This window comes from Crocodylus porosus, unplaced genomic scaffold (assembly GCF_001723895.1).
Source record: "Crocodylus porosus isolate Cpor-Errol unplaced genomic scaffold, CroPor_comp1, whole genome shotgun sequence".
In the NCBI taxonomy this organism is placed as follows: domain Eukaryota; kingdom Metazoa; phylum Chordata; order Crocodylia; family Crocodylidae; genus Crocodylus; species Crocodylus porosus.
The window spans coordinates 1,576,244-1,592,008 of record NW_017728937.1 but is presented as its reverse complement, the minus strand read 5'-3'; the positions used below and the strand labels follow the sequence as shown (position 1 = coordinate 1,592,008).

At 51.6% G+C, this 15,765-nt stretch overlaps 1 protein-coding gene and 1 long non-coding RNA gene across 3 annotated transcripts in view; one reads left to right on the top strand and one right to left on the bottom strand.

The window, feature by feature from the left end:
- B4GALNT4 (beta-1,4-N-acetyl-galactosaminyltransferase 4) overlaps positions 1-15,765 on the bottom strand; it is a 113,015-nt gene that overhangs the window by 60,442 nt on the left and 36,808 nt on the right. The gene's annotated exons all lie outside the window — the stretch shown is intronic.
- The window catches only part of LOC109318172, a 22,538-nt gene continuing 15,767 nt past the window's right edge, over positions 8,995-15,765 (top strand). Inside the window, exons 1-4 of one of the 2 annotated variants that reach the window (XR_002103199.1) lie at positions 8,995-9,237; positions 9,632-9,725; positions 11,436-11,624; positions 13,558-13,665. This is a non-coding gene — a long non-coding RNA (uncharacterized LOC109318172). The remainder of the gene's footprint in view (positions 9,238-9,631; positions 9,726-11,435; positions 11,625-13,557; positions 13,666-15,765) is intronic. The other variant, XR_002103200.1, reaches the window with a different exon arrangement.

Here is a 15,765-nt window from a genome sequence, read left to right as displayed (position 1 = left end):
CCCTGAATGCACAAGGGACCCTTTACTGGAGGAGCGTTGCTGAGGCATGTCAGACAAAATCAACCCCCTCTTTCCTTTCAACCGTTTTCATGATTTTACGACTAGAAGCAGAGGGCACGGGAGGGGGTTCAACTCGCCCAGAGCCCAGGATACCACCTGTGCTATGGAGGCCGCTACAGAGATGCTCTGTGAAGCTGGAGCAGGGGTAGAGCTTGTGAAAGGCTGGTTTGCACACAGCCCAGCCCAAAAGGTGGTGGGAACAGTCTGGATGGGTGAACTGTGAAGCCATCGACTCTTCCCCCTCCAAACAGCTTGCACGCCATTAGATCGCTGCTTAGCTCCTTGGCCTGGGGGCATTTAGTTTCTTTCTGTGCCTTGTTTTAATTAATTAATAATGGTCCCTAAACTCTGTGAGTCATGTCTAGGAAGTTTAACAGAGCATACGACATCCCTCAGGGTAATTCAGAGGCAGGCCGTGATGGGAAGGCTGCAGCTGCAATGGCTATCCTTAGTTCAACCCACCATGCCCAGGGACAGACCACCACAAGAGGGCATTGTGCTCAGATTTGGGAAACTCAATTCTCCCAGTCGGCCAGGGAAGGAGCTACGGCAGGATTCTTCTTCGCTTCCTGTCTTAAACTGAAGCATTTCGTTCAGTTCACATCCTCTCTGCACAGATTTCAGCTATCTATACCTTGACTTTGATACAGACGCCCACAACATTCTTACCAGCAAGGTAAGGAAGTACAGGCTAGATGAATGGACTGTAAGGTGGATGGGAAACTGGCTGGATTGTGGGGCTCAAAGGGTAGCAATCAATGGCTCAACGTCTAGTTGGCAGCTAGTATTAAGTGGAGTGCCCTAGGGGTTGGTCTGGGGGCTGGTTTTATTCAGTTCATCAACAAACTGGAAGACGGGATGAAGTGCACCCTCAGCAAGTTTGCAGACAACATCAAGCTGGGGGCAGTAGTAGATACACTAGGGTAGGGCTAGGATTCAGACTGACCTGGATAAATTGGAGGGTTGGACCAAAAGAAACCTCATGAGGTTCAATAAGGACAAGTGCAAAGTCCTGCACTTAGGAGGCAACAATCCCATGCCCTGGTACAGGCTGGGGGCAGACTGGCTGGGCAGCAGCTCTGCAGAAAAGGAGCTGGGGATTACAATTGGCAATAAGCTGAATATGAGCCAACATTGTGCCCTCGTTGCCAAGAAAGCTAATGGCATACTGGGTTGCATTAGTAAGAGTGGCTATTTGAGGGCAGTGGCTATTTGCCTCTATTAGGCACTGATGAGGCCACACCTATAGTAGTGTCCAGTTTTGGGCTCCCCACTACAGAAAATGGTGTGTGGACAAACTGGAGCGAGTCAGTGGAGGGCAACAAAAATAGAGGGCTGAGGCATATGACTTATGAGGAGAGGCTGAGGGAACTGGGTGGGATAAGAGAAGTCTGGAGGGGTGAGGAGGAGGATTTAATAACAGCCTTAATAGCAGTGATTTAATAACCTGAAGGTTGGTTGCAAAGAGGATGGAGCTGGACTGTTCTCAGTGGTGGCAGATGACACAGAACAAGAAGCAATGGTCTCAAGTTGCAGCAAAGGAAGTTCAAGTTAGATATTAGGAGAAATTTTCTCACACAGATGGCAGCAAAGCACTGCAACAGGTTACCCAGAGAAGTTGTGGAATCTCCATCCTTTGAGGCTTTTAATACCTGGCTAGACAAAGCCTTAGCTGGACTGATATAGTTAGATGGTCCTTCTTTGAGCAATGGGTTGGACTAGACCAGAGGTTACCAACCCCCAGGCCATGAAGGGTTGGCTGCTGGACTGGAAGTCTGAAAGTGACTGCCATGCTGCGGACTGGCAACCAACCCTTTTTTATACTCAGTATAAGAAAGGATTGGCTGCTGGTCTGCAGTATACTGGTCACTTCCGGTCTGCAGTATGCTGGTCCATGGTCACTTTCGGTCCACCGTCTAAAAGGGTCAGAACCCACTGAACTAAAAGGCCTCCTGTGGTCCCTTCCAACCCTCATTTTCTATGACTTTTATCTCCTTTATCACTCTCACTTTCTTCTCAGCTCTCATAGAAGCACTTGACCCCTCTCAAGAAATTCAGCCCTGGGTAGGAGGGCAAGGCCAAATTAAGGGCAGACCCACTCTCTCTCCTCTCCCCATGAGTGTTTGCCCATACTATTCAAAGTGATGACTCCTCTTGCAGGACTGAGGCAGGGAAGCTAAGTGACTTACCCCGGTTACAAAGGTAGTTCAGTGGCAGAGGAGATGACTAGCACTCAGCCCATGAAGGAACCACCATGAAGACATTTCAACTTTGCTTTGCAGGGTGGGTTGCTTCTCACACCCCTTTACCACTGTGGTGAGCAGAGAAGTGTGCATGCATTTCCTCAGTAGCAAAGCATACAAAGTTGGCTCCATGGGGCCCTGCTGACATTTGGGTCTCAAGGCTGCAACTGTCTCGCCTACATGATTCCCTCAGTTTTATAGTTGTGCATATGCATCAGCCCCGCCATGGTGGCTGACTGCGCTGTCAGCTCCTCTTCCTAAGTCACGCATCACTGGTCAGTAATGAAGCAGGTGGAAGTGCCTGGTAGAAGAACAAATCTATCTCCAGCTCAGCTGCCCTAAGAGACACAAACACCATGAAAGCACGTCACCAGCCCTGCCTCGTACTCTGAAGGCAGCAGGCCAAAATTAAGCTCAGGTGGGGCTTCCTGCAGGACAACCAGACCCACATCCTGACCCTGGCCAGGACTCCTTGTCTCCCTCCAGCTATCAGATATCAACAGGCTGGCACTCTCCTTACAGCTGAGGTCCTCAAAATGTTTCCAGGTCATGGAGATAGTGTGGATGTCAAATCCTGTGAGGGAACAATGTGCTTGTGCCAAGCAGCCCAGAAACCAGGTGATAGACACAGTGTTAAAACTTCAAAGGGACCAGAGTAACCCTTGATACTCCTACTGACTAAGTGCCTCCCCCACCCATCACCACTGCCTGCGTTAGGAGGTTTTAACCCTATGACTGGTGGGGCATACTAACCAGCTTCCCACCACAGCAAGGCCACTTCTGCCACTGGCTTTGCAAGCCCTCTTTCTGTTCTTCAAACTGGTGGGACCCCTGCCCTGTCTGTCTTGGCTGTGGAGGGACTCTGCTCTGGCAAATCACCTTAGCCACCTGGAGCTGGACTGTTCTCAGTGGTGGCAGATGACAGAATAAGGAGCAACGGGCTCAAGTTACAGCAAGGGAGGTTTAGCTTAGATATTAGGAAGAACTTTGTCTCCAGGAGGGTAGTAAAACACTGGAACAGGTTACCCAGAGAGGTGGTGGGATCTCCATCCTTGGAGGTTTTTAAGACCCAGCTAGACAAAGCCTTGGCTGGGATCACCTAGTTGGGGATGGTCCTGCTTTGAGCAGGAGTGGTGTGGACTGAATGGTCTCCTGAGGTCTCTTCCAACCCTCATTTTCCTATCATTCTATGATTTTCCCCAGCCCTGTGGCCATGCACCTTGCAGGACCCCACTCATGAAGCCCGGACCTGAAGGGACAGTTACGGATTTCCTGGTTTTACTTCCTGACCCATTAGTTTATTTCCCCTGAGGCCCCACCATCAAACTGGTAGCTTCCTAGCATCTGCTCCCTTCAGTCCATCAGGATGAAGCAGGATCTTCATACCCACCGTATGCAGTTGGGGGTGGGGAGGGTTAGAAGCAGAATGCTGAATGGCTTGGTGGCACATGGTCCCTATGAGAGCTCTCTATAGGCTATGGCTAGGAGCAGTATTCCTGTTTATTCTGTATCTGGCTCCAGGAGCACTACAAACACCGAACAGGGAGAAAAAATACCAGCAAATAAACTTATCTCCACCTGCCACCAGAGAAGAAATCACCGGCCCAGGCTGTGCTTCTCAGAACCAGGGAGCGCTCACCCACACGACCAGGCTCTGCCCTCAGGAACTGGCGGCCCCCATGGTGCCAGTGCAGTAGGGCACAATGCAGTCGGAGTAAGGGGCTTTGACCCATCTAGAGCAAAGGAACTAGGAGATCCCTTAGCCCCAGAGGTACAGCACACATGGTGTGCTACCCCTCTTCAAAGAGCACATCTGGCTGGGAAAACACTCCACCTCAGACTTGCAGACCCCCTATTGGGATAGAGAAGAGCTGGCTCTTTTGCTGAAACAGGAGATGCCTTACAACCCTGAGGAGGCCGCAGCCCTCTATCCGCAGCCAGCTAAGCACTCATTTGGCTGGCAGCCTAGAAAAACGTGAGCTCTCGTAATACCCAGACGGGAATGCCAGGGACAGGGAGGCTACTGCAGGGGCAGCTGCTCCATAAGCCAGCAGGGCACTAATGAGCTGAGTGGACAATTGATGCGCTTTTGGAGGTGATGGCCCAACAGCAGCTCATTAGAAAGGTCAAAGGGGGATACGTCTATCACAACAAGGCTCCAGGGAGGGGAGGCTGGGGGGCGTGACTGAGGAACCAGCAATCATCTTCTGAAACAGGGCCCTCCCCGCCCCACATTTTTAGGCATAATCAAGGTCACTGAAAGAGCGATTGGGGCAGGGCTAATTATGCTGCTTTGCATTTAAATTGAAAATGCCCCAGTGGCACCATTTAAGTGACACTGGGGTGGTGACACCATACAGATTGTATTAAAACTATGGCCCTCCAGTGGAATCTGTTCTCTTGGGGGGGGGGGGCAGGGAGCTGAGTACCTAGCAAAAGTTGTGCCTGGTGGTGGCAGAAGTGGGGTAAAACACAAGCAAGGCAGGAAAAAAGCCATTAATTTCCATGTTGATGCACCAGAGCTCATCCTCGTGCAATTCAAACACTGGACAGGAAGTCAAGGACAGTATTAGCCAAAAATCTAATGCTAACAGGCCTGGCTGCAACGCATCAGAACTGAAAATTAATGCCTGCTCCGGGCACAGAAAAAAACCAAATGCAATGCTGAATTGCAAGAGAGAGAGTACTTCCTTTTGAGGAAGGAATAATCAAGCCCTGAGGATACAATCCTTTCCATCTGAGCTCTGTGTACTCCACAGCAAAGCCTGAAAGCTCTGTTGAGCAGGAGTAGGCAGGCTGTACAGGAGTTACAGAGGGGAAGGAGCTCTCAGGTCATTCTCTTCATGTCCAGCATTGTCCTCCTCAAGAGCTCAGAACTAAAGCTCTTGGGATCAGGAGAAAAAAATTACTGACTTGTGCCTTGGAGAGTGGAAATCTTTAGCATTTGTTATTTCTGAGTTTTCCTGCTGCACAAGAGGAGGTAGAAACTCTGTTTAAAAAAAAAAAATGAAATGTGTGATTCTTGTGTAATTCCATGACGCCAGGAGCTGTGTCTTAAAGGGAAAACACCAACATTTGGGGAGGAACAACCGGCACCATACCTACAGGTTAGGGAACTCCCCTCTTGTCAGCACGGAGGCAGAAAAGGACCTTGGAGTACTGCATCCAGTTCTGGGCGCCGCACTTCAGGAGGGATGTGGACAACATGGAGAGGGTCCAGAGGAGGGCCACTCGCATGATCAGAGTGCAGCAGGGAAGGCCCTATGAGGAGGGGCTACGGGACCTGAACCTGTTCAGCCTCCAGAAGAGGAGGCTGAGGGGGGATCTAGTGGCCTGTTACAAACTAGTCATGGGGGATCAACAGGCATTGGGGGAGTCCCTGTTCCCCCAAGCACTACCAGGAGTGACCAGGAATAACGGTCACAAGCTGGCAGAGGGTAGATTTAGGCTAGATATCAGGAGGCGCTACTTCACAATCAGGAAAGCTAGGATCTGGAACCAACTTCCAAGAGAGGTGATCCTGGCTCCTACCCTGGGGGTTTTTAAGAGGAGGTTAGATGAACATCTTGCTGGGGTTGTTTGACCCCAGTACTCTTTCCTGCCATGGCGGGGGGGGTCGGACTAGATGATCTACTCAGGTCCCTTCCGACCCTAGAAACTATGAAACTATTTCCTAAAGCTCCTGGTAGCACAGTGAGAATGTATGATGCTGGATCTTGTTGAAGGATTAGTCAGTTCTGGAAACGAGCCTCATTTCCACAAAGATTAGCTGCCCTACGCTGAAAAGAGATTGCTTTTAAGACATTAAAAAACACACACACACACACACACACACACACACACACAACAAAGCCTAGGTGTTTAGTCTAAGCTTCCCTTTGCATGGTTCCATCCTACTGCCGCTACTTATACTCCCCTGGATTATTGTGAGCTGCTCCTCCCCATGCAATTTAAAAAGGGGCAGAACTGACAGGGCTGGAAGGATGGAGGCGCTACAGATGAGGACCATGGCATGCTGGCAGCCCTGGTGGGGGGAAGGGGAAGATCTAAAAGTGGTATAGCAGAGGGGGAGGAGGGACCTGCCTTGGCACAGCTAGGTATGGAAGGAAGAGCATGTATTCCACGACCATAGGAGAGCAATTTCCCATCCTCCTCTCTTATCTACCCTCCAACCTGGGGAAGGAAGGGTGGAGCAGTTCCTTGAAGCCAGCAGGGTGCTGAAGGAGGGGAGCCTGCCTGGCTTTGAATGAGCTGCCCTGGCTGCCCAGGACAGCAATAATGGATTCTCTCTCTTCCCCAAATGCCACGTTCCCCACTTAACATGCGGCCTCACCCTGTGCTGCGCTCCATTCCAGCAATGGAGACGTGAGGCTCCTGCCGCAGGCTACAATTAAGCCACAGGATGGGGCCAGGGGTTAATGAAGAGAAAGGAGGATGTGTAATGACAAAGTTAACTGGCTGGGTAATTATCTCTCATGCTCAGAAGAAGATGGCAGGAGACAGCTCTTTATTCCTGGACCCCACGGAGCAAGCACCTCAATGTCAATGGGGGTCTTTTGCACCAGGGGGCCCTACTCTAGGTCACCTGCAGTGACCTCCTGCCTTGAGCAGAACTGCTGCTTCCAGGCTCCCCAGGGACCTCCCCTGGTGCCCCATTTACTCCCTCCCCAGATACACTAATAGGCACAGGGATGCATCTACCATGAAAGACTCTCTGAGAAGAGTTGGGGGGGAGCATCCTGCACATCTGACTCATCCCCTACATACACTACTGGATGAAGGGCTGTGCTTATAGCCAGGCACTGCCGACCATGGCAAAGACTTCTGGGCTGGGGGGTGGGGGTAGGGTGTCATTCTGGCATCTAAATCGGCACCCGGGCCTGGTACCCCAGTTATGCTACCAGAGCAATGGATCTGGTTGGCTCCTTGTTTATATGGAAAATACATAAAGTATTACATGCCTCACCTTGGAGAGACAATAGGCCGGCCCTGAATTAGAAGCTGAGCCAGGGTGATGCATAGAGAGAGAGTGCAGTTTTCAGAAGGCCGCTAGATATTAGAGGGAAATCAAAAAGGCTGGAAAAGCCTGCACAGTATGAGGTGAAAATGAGGTTTCATAATTGAGGCACATGGGGGAAAGGAAAGACACCCAGAGTCTATACCCAGCTTGAGCACTACATCACTGAAGCTCACAGAGCCTTGGTTTATCCATCTGTGCAATGAGACCCTGCAGTTCACTGAAGGTTGGGGCAGCAGGCATAAGGGAAGTGTTGATAACAAGAAATAAAACTGTAAGGCCTGCATCTGGAATGCCTGCTATAAGGTCTGCATCCAGTTCTTGGACAAAAGGCCAGACCCTATTCTATTCTGTTAGTGGCTTTAGGTACCTAAGCATGATCCTATTCTACCCTGCTCAAGTCCCTGAAAAATAAAAACCCCAAACAAAACATCGCCATGCCTATATTTGTAACATGCTGCCATTTCAGCCTTAAGACTAAGCCACAAAAAGCAGGGAGCAGGAGAATGAGCCAGTACCCTTTTCTGTTAACTTTTTCAGGAACTTGTATAGGGCAAAGTAAAACACCCGAGACACTTTCTAAGTGGAATAGGATTGGATCCAAAATCTGAACTGAGCCGAGCAAATTTATTGCACCCGTAATAAAAACTGGAATATGCTCAAGGTATTAGGGCAACAGGGGAAAAAATATAAGCAGCACAAATATGGTTTCTTCCTTTGCCTTGGGGGAACTACATTAAGATTTAACCCAAATGAGAGTGTAAAAAATCTTCTCAACATTTTCACTCAGATGCATGAACCCATGCGATTCCAAGCCTAACAGTGTAAATGCAGGAAAGGACAAGGTCTGTGAGCGACCCTGGGGGCAGGGACATTTCCAACCAAACCAAGTCATGAGGGGAAGAGTAAATTATCTGATTTTCTATTATCAGCCTGATGGAAAAAAGCGTGGCAACCCCCTTCCCTTTTCAGACACATACACAACCTCCTTGTGAACTGAATAGCAATCACAAAGTTCCTTTCAAGAAGCAAATTCCTGCCTACACGCCTCCTTTCTCTTTTCTTTCTGCTTTGCTAGCTCCGCAGCATGGCGTTTGTCTTCAGTACGGTCTCTTTCTTTGCCTGGATTTCTGAGGGTGGAATTTCTCCTGCAGTTACTGGATTCCTTCCAAACCTGCCAATTTGTTTATTGACGCCACTTGATTATGTTCTCTTCTTCTTCCTCTAATTGTTCTTAATGCTATTCTACCCCAGGTTCATGTGTTCTGTGTCCATGCCCCATGCATGAAACGCACCTATTGCAACAGCCTGAAGCACAAGCATAGATCCAACTGCATTCAGACAACGCCAAGGCCCCCATCCTACAAACACCCTGTATGCTTTTAACTTCACGTGCAACGTCAGTCTCATCGAAATCAAGGAGGCTACTCGTAAGCATAAAGCTAAACCCACAGTAAAGCAGCTGCAGCCATGTGAAGGCTGCGACTGGCACAAGACCAGCTCACAAAATATGGGGTTTGTCTCCACCCCCAGCCCTGCACATATCACACTTAATAGCAGGGTTCAAATTACACTTTGACTCTTGCAGGGGCTGCAAAAAAAATTAAACCAGGTCATCGATTAACAAGTCCACCTAAGTGAATGAGCAATTTGATTGGAGACTCCTCTGGGTTAAGATTTTCAAGTCTTACAGGGGGGTGCTCATCTCTTATGGGGGTGGGGGCCAAGCCCAGCCCCGCCCCCTGCCCAAGCTCCCTTTTAAATCACATCCTGCTTACTACCCATGACTAAGGGCCTGACCCACTGCCTGGCCATGGAAAGACTTTTTTGACCTTGGTGAACTTTGGTTCAGCCTCCAAGTCAAACTGTTTCTCTTAGTGAGGCTGCACAGAAGCTCCTGACAACGATCTCAACAAGGTAAGAATGCTTAGACTCTACAGATGAGGGATGCTGGGGATTTGCAAAGGATGTTATGCCCAGTACACAGCTCCCAATGAGATTCAAAGTCGGGTACTCAGTCCCCTCTGGTACCTTTGCAAATCCTAGGTGCTTCGAGGCAACTCCCAGAGAAAAATGAGGAGCAGCAGACTCTGTTCTCCCAAAAGGGATTGAACTAAACTCGTCAGTCCCAAACTACACATGAAGTTAAGCATGTATATATCTGAGCATACTCCTGTTGACAGTGGCTCAGTAGATCATGGACATGAGGTGAGTTGGGTTTCTCAGTCTAGGCCTCAGTGGGTAAATGACCACGTTGCTACTAGGAGGCTGAAGGAGAAAGGCTGAACCCACCGCTGACACCTGCCCTAAGGTCAGAGGAGGGCAGGCTCCCTTCCCTCATGGAGCCCAGGGTCCACCTGACTAGATTCCTCTTCACTGGGTCCTCGCCTTAGGGAGAAGCACAAGTAACATGCTCCTGACCCAGCGAGGAGTGGAAGGGCTGGGTGCTGGACTGCTGGGGCTTCTTTCCCAGACCTGAACACATTGAGCAGGTGCAACGTCTCACATGCCTGAGCCTTCTAGCTTAAGGGTGGGTAATTATTTGGGCCCCAGGCCACATAGGCAGTTCTGGGGAGCTGCTGCAGGACAGTCAGCATCCCACCCCCCACAACAGCCCACGTGCCCTGTGGCTCCTCCCTGCCACCAGCACCCAGCCACAACCTCAGCCTGCTCTGCCCCACCCTTTTAGGCAGCCCGGGTGGTGGGGGTGGCTCCTTTTGGTTGCCACCGCCACTGGCCCCAGCCCCGTGGTGCTGGCAGGGATACACAGCCCTGACCCCATCCTGCCCCATGCCCACTCTGGACTCAGCCCAGTGGAGTGGATCGGCCCCGGATCAGCCTTGACTTTGGCCCGTCTCGTGCCTGCTCTGAACTCACCTAACCACACTGAGCAGTGGCAGCAGCTCAGCAGATGATGCTGCTGGGCCCAGAGTGAAAAATGTCAATCCTTCCCCCACAACTGCCAGGCCCCTGGAGCCCACACCTGGGCTGTCCTGCGGCTCCCCTCTGTCGCCATCACCGCTGCCTCCAGGCTGCCCATCAGGGCAGCAGTGGTAGTGCTAAAAAGCCACAGGGCAGCCTGGCTGAAGGCTCTGGGCGGCTGCAGCAAGAGGGGTCCGGCAGCAGTGAGGGGAGGAGCCACTTTCCCCTGAGCTGAGGAACAGGTTCTGCCCAGCCGCCGCCACTGCTGCCCCAGCTCGGTGCGGGCGAGCGAGTCCGGAGCAGGCACGGGGCAGGTCGGGTCGGGGCTGCACACATGGGTTCCAGCTGGTCTCCTCTGCCAGGCTGAGTCCAGAGCAGGTGCAGGGTGGGCTGGGGTCAGGGCTGTGTGCATGGGTCCCTGCCAGTACCACAGGGCTGAGGCCAGCACCAGTGGCAGACAGAAGGAGCTGCCACCACAGGGCTGCCCAGCCCCAGTGTGTGCCCAGGGGGTGGCGGGATGTGCCATGGCCCACAGTGCCTGGGCAAGGTGGGGCCAAGGAACCTGCCACAGGCCGGACAAAGTTACTGATCTGGTCCGCAAGCCATACTTTGCCCAACCCTGTTCTAGCCCCATCCCAGCTGCAATAGCTGCTCACACTCCATGACTTCAACCATAAGTCCGACCTCACCAGCATTTCCCCAAACTCTTGGCCCTATCCACCCCGCCACTGCATTCCTTCTCCCTGCCTCTCAAGCTCATACTGCTGCCCCTTCTTCCAGACTGCCCTGGGAGGCACCCATACCCAGGTCCCCTCTGGCTCCCACTGGATCACTGCCCCAGAAGCTTCATCACTAATGCTAACCTCCATCTCCTCAGCACCAGTGGGCAGAGCACTGTCAGCCTGTTCAACAGACTTTGCCTGTGTCTCTGAGGTCATTGCTGGGTCACTGTAATCTCTTCTCCTGCTCTGAAGCAGGGACCTTGGCAGCTACAGTACCAGGAGGGAATAAAACAAAATGCCCTGCAGGTGAATGAAGATCACACTTTCTGCTGCGCAACAGTCAGGGGAGGAAAGCGCTAGAGAGCCTGCAGCCTTCTCTGCTATGCCGGGGAACGTGGAGCCTGGGGCTGGAGGCACAGAGGTGTGACCCATTTGCACTTCCCTAGCCTATACCTCTCTCCTTTCCCCTAGGAACCTTGGGTCTCCTCCTGCCATAGCTTTCTGAACTAAAACGCATCAGAGGTGCTTCAGTTTAAAGTGTACTGCTGCCATTTTCTGTGGGTTGATGAGCATTTCGCCACTTATCGTACATGGCGCAACGCAGTTTGCATCAGCTTGCATCCGAAGTGGCACATCTCTGGTGCGTCACAGGACAAAAAGGTATGTTTATAAATGCCCCAGGTCTGTTACAGCCTCACAGACACTGGGTCTTGTTTCCTGGGCCCAGCTGCCCTTCCCTGCACACAGCTGAGCAGGGAAAGGGAGAGGAGGGGCTCTGGGGACCTGTCCCCATGCTGGAGCCACTGTAAGAGGAGAGAGGCTTGTGAGCCCAGTGGAGTAGGAAGGGACCTGGTATAGGTCATGGAAGAAGGGGGCACAGTACCCAAGACAGGAGACACCCCCATGTCACACCAGTCTTTCTCTGTCCTGCAGACTGACATTTGCCAGGTAGATGATTATGTAGGAGGGTGCAAAGCTTGACAAAGACAAGCCCCAAGAAAAGCAGTTCCAACCTCTGCCATCAGCCACTCCTCAAGCCCGATCTGCAGGGCCTCCGCCACGGGTGATGGGCTGGCGTAGAACCTGGCCATGGCAGGGGCAGGTGAACACCAGGAAGTACCGAGGAGGTCTGGCTTCCCCCCAAAACCCTCCCCAAACAACCTGCAGGGACCACTCACAATGAGGCAGAAGTAGCAAGCTCAACCTGGCTGGAAAGCGTTGCCCACAACCCTGACAAAGGGCTTCTCTGCCAACTGAGACCCCCATAGAGAGGGATGAGGTATGATTTGGAAACACAGAGTAATTTTAAGCAGAGAGTAAAAAAAGAGAGCCAGCTGGTGCTGCATATAAAACATGAGACAGAGGCAATGGAGACCAGGGTCTGAAGTGACCTTTTGATGCCTCTTGGTATCAGCCTTCTCTCCCCATCTGGAAAGGAAGCTTCCCTCACTCCATGCCACCCCAGCACCACTACTTATAGGTTTCATAGTGCTTAGGGTTGGAAGGGACCTAAACAGATCAACAGGTCCGAACCCCTGCTCGGGGCAGGAACGAGTGCTGGGGTCATACCACGCCAGCCAAATATCTGTCCAGACTCCTCTTGAAGACACCCAAGGTAGGAAAGCACTACCTCCCTTGGGAGTCCATTCCCAGAGCCTGGCAGCCCTAACCATAAAGTAATGTCTCCTGATGTCCAGCCTGAACTTTCTCTCTAATAATTTGTGGCCATTATTCCTAGTAACCTTTGGTGGTGCCTGGAGGAACAGAGCCTCACCCTATTTCCGCTGGTCCCCCCCCCCCGGCTGAGTTTGTAAACAGCTACTAGATCCCCTCTCAGCCTTCTCTTGTGGAGGCTGAATAGATTCAGGCCCTTCAGTCTCTCTTCGTAGGGCCTGACCTGCTGCCCCTCGACCAGGCGAGTGGCCCTCCTCTGGACCCTCTCAATGCTAGCTACATTCTTCCTGAAGTGCAGAGCCCAGAACTGGACGCAGTACTCCAACTGCAGCCTAACCAACGCTGCATAGAGGGGGAAGGATCACCTCCCTGGACCTGCTTGTGATGCATCTGCAGATGTACGACACGGTGTGGTTAGCCTTACTGACCACTTCCTTGCATTGGCAGCTCATGTTCATCCTGGAGTCAACAATGACTCCAAGATCCCTTTCTACCACTGTGTTGTTGAGAAGGGTGTTCCCAGCCTATAGGTGTGTGTTGCTGGTGCCTTCTCCCTAGATGCAGCACCTTGCACTTTTCTGCATTGTATTCTATCCTATTCTCATCTGCACACCTCTGTAACCTGTCTAGATCTAGCTGAATTCTGTCCCTCCCCACCAGCGTGCTCACCTCACCCCACATCTTGGTGTCGTCAGTGAATTTGGACAACGTGCTTTCCACACCCACATCCAGATCGCTGATAAAGATGTTGAACAGTACAGGCCCCAGGACCGAGCCGTGGGGGACTCCACTGCCCACATCCCCCCAGGTCAAAAATAACCCATCTACCACCACTCTCTGTGTGTGACCTTCTAGTCAATTTGCCACCCATCTGACTGTGTAGGCATCAATGCTGCAGTCACCTAGTTTTGTTTGAGAGAATGTGGTAAGAAATGGTGTGAAAGGTCTTCTTAAAGTCCAGGAAGAGGACATCCGCTGTGACACCCTCATCCAGGGACTTTGTTACCTGATTATAAAAGGAAAGCAGGTTAGTCAGGCAGGATCTGCACTCAGTGAACCCAAGTTGGTTGCCCCTGGGCATTACTTCCTTTGCTGGGCCCTTGCAGATGTGCTCCTTGATAATTTTCTCAAAGGTCTTCCCAAGGACCAAGGTAAGACTGACTAGCCTATAATTGCCAGGGTCCTCCTTTCTCCCCTTGTTATAAATGGGGATCACACTGGCCCTTTTCCAATCCTCTGGTACCTGGTCAGAGCCCCATGAGTGCTCATAAAGCCATGCTAGGGGCCCCGCTATGACCCCCGCCAATTCCCTCAGCATCCTTGGGTGAAGAGCATCTGGACCTGCTGATTTAAACATGTCCAGACTCTCCAAAAGTTCCCCAACTAGGTCGTTCCTGACCCTAGGCATGGCGGTGCCTCCCCTGGGTCCGTCTGTAATCCTAGTGGGGGAAATGTCCGGATCCCTGTTCAGAAATATGGAGGCAAAGAATTTGTTAAAGAGGTCAGCTTTTTCATTTGCTGCAATCACTAGATTGCCAAGCCTGGGTGCATGCACCCAGGTCCATCCATGTGGGGAGATGAACAAGCAGCCACCATGGATGTGTGCAATACCCGTCAGACCACAGCACAGGGCTGGGAAGGGAAGGCAGCCTCGTGACCGCACAAAGCTGCATACTGTGCACACAGCGCCCTACTGGGATGCAGCCACTGCTGGGTGATGGCAGGTCTTTCTTGGGCCAGCCAGGTCATGAAGGGAAGAGCTCAGGCTCAAAAGCACTGAGAGCTTCTTGCCTCCAAGGGTGGCATTAATGCAGCTCATTCCTCAGATTCTCAGTCTGGCAAATTGTGGAGGGAATTAGAGGGCTCTAGGGAAGGCTGGGTCTCATATGCCCCCAGGCATCCAGCCCCACTGGGGAATCAAGACCACGGCATGAGTTGGGGAACCTGTAAACCTTGTTTTAAATGGGACATAATTGTGCACTGGCCCATCATGCCCTGGCTGATGGGTAAGACTTACTGCAGTAATACTACAGGGCAAGGCAAAACCTCCTTCCCTTTTTTGCTAGTTGCTCCCATCAGGGTTTTTTAAGCGTCAGGTGTTAGCTACAGCCAAGAATGGGAACTTTGACTGGGGTGTTCTCATGCTCCTGGTGAGACTTGAAGCCAGAGGGCAAGGCTCTAGCCAGGAACCATCTGCTCAGGGTCAGACCAATTACCATACTGGGGTCAGGAAGGAATTTTACCCCATGGTCAGATTGGTACAAACTGTTGGGGTTTTTGCATTCCTCTGTAGTGGGGGTGCAGTCATCTATCTGAGATCTTTAAAGTGTATACTGACAACATTTTATAGAAGCAGAACATTGGCTGCCATGGTTCCCCTGCTTTACATGAGGCAGGTTAGGGTGTTAAGTCTGTGTTATGTAACGGTTGAGGGTAGTCTTCTGTAGAGTTTAGATAATGGTTGTATAGGATGGTTTGGATAGGGATGATCCTGCCTCAGGTAGTGGGTTGGACTAGATTAGTGTTTTTCAGCCCATGGGTCACGACCCAACAGTGGGTCGCAAGAATATATGAAAGGGACATGATCAAACTTTAAAAATGGATTCTCCTTTAACAGAGAAAACTGTGGGAAACTGTGGCTTTTCCCTTGCAGAGTTCTAGCTTGCAAGGGGCTGCTTGGGGCCCCTCCTGCCCCACACACTGGGGGGCTGGGGATGGGGGGGATAATAATGCCCTGATAACTGATGGGCTTTTCCTAGGAGGTGGAGGGAGCTAAATGCACTTAAGCTCCCCCAAAGAGCCAACCCTGGAGATGAGCCTAAAGACCAAGCTGGAGCCATAATCTTTACAGACCCCTGATCCTGCAGTAATGGCTCAAGGGGCACAGAGCCCTGGCAGCACACCCCAGCTCACAGAGCACCAAGACCAGCCCACTGAACAGGATGGGCCCCCACTCCTGGCAGAGAGAGGGGTGCGACTCAGAGCTTGGGGCTGGAAGGAGGCTGGTTCTGGACACAGACGGAGGTCTGAGGACGAAAGCGATATCTCTGCATCTCAGGCAAGACATCGAGCCACATTTATGGAAAGTCTCTCTCTCTCTCTCTCACACACACACACACACACACAC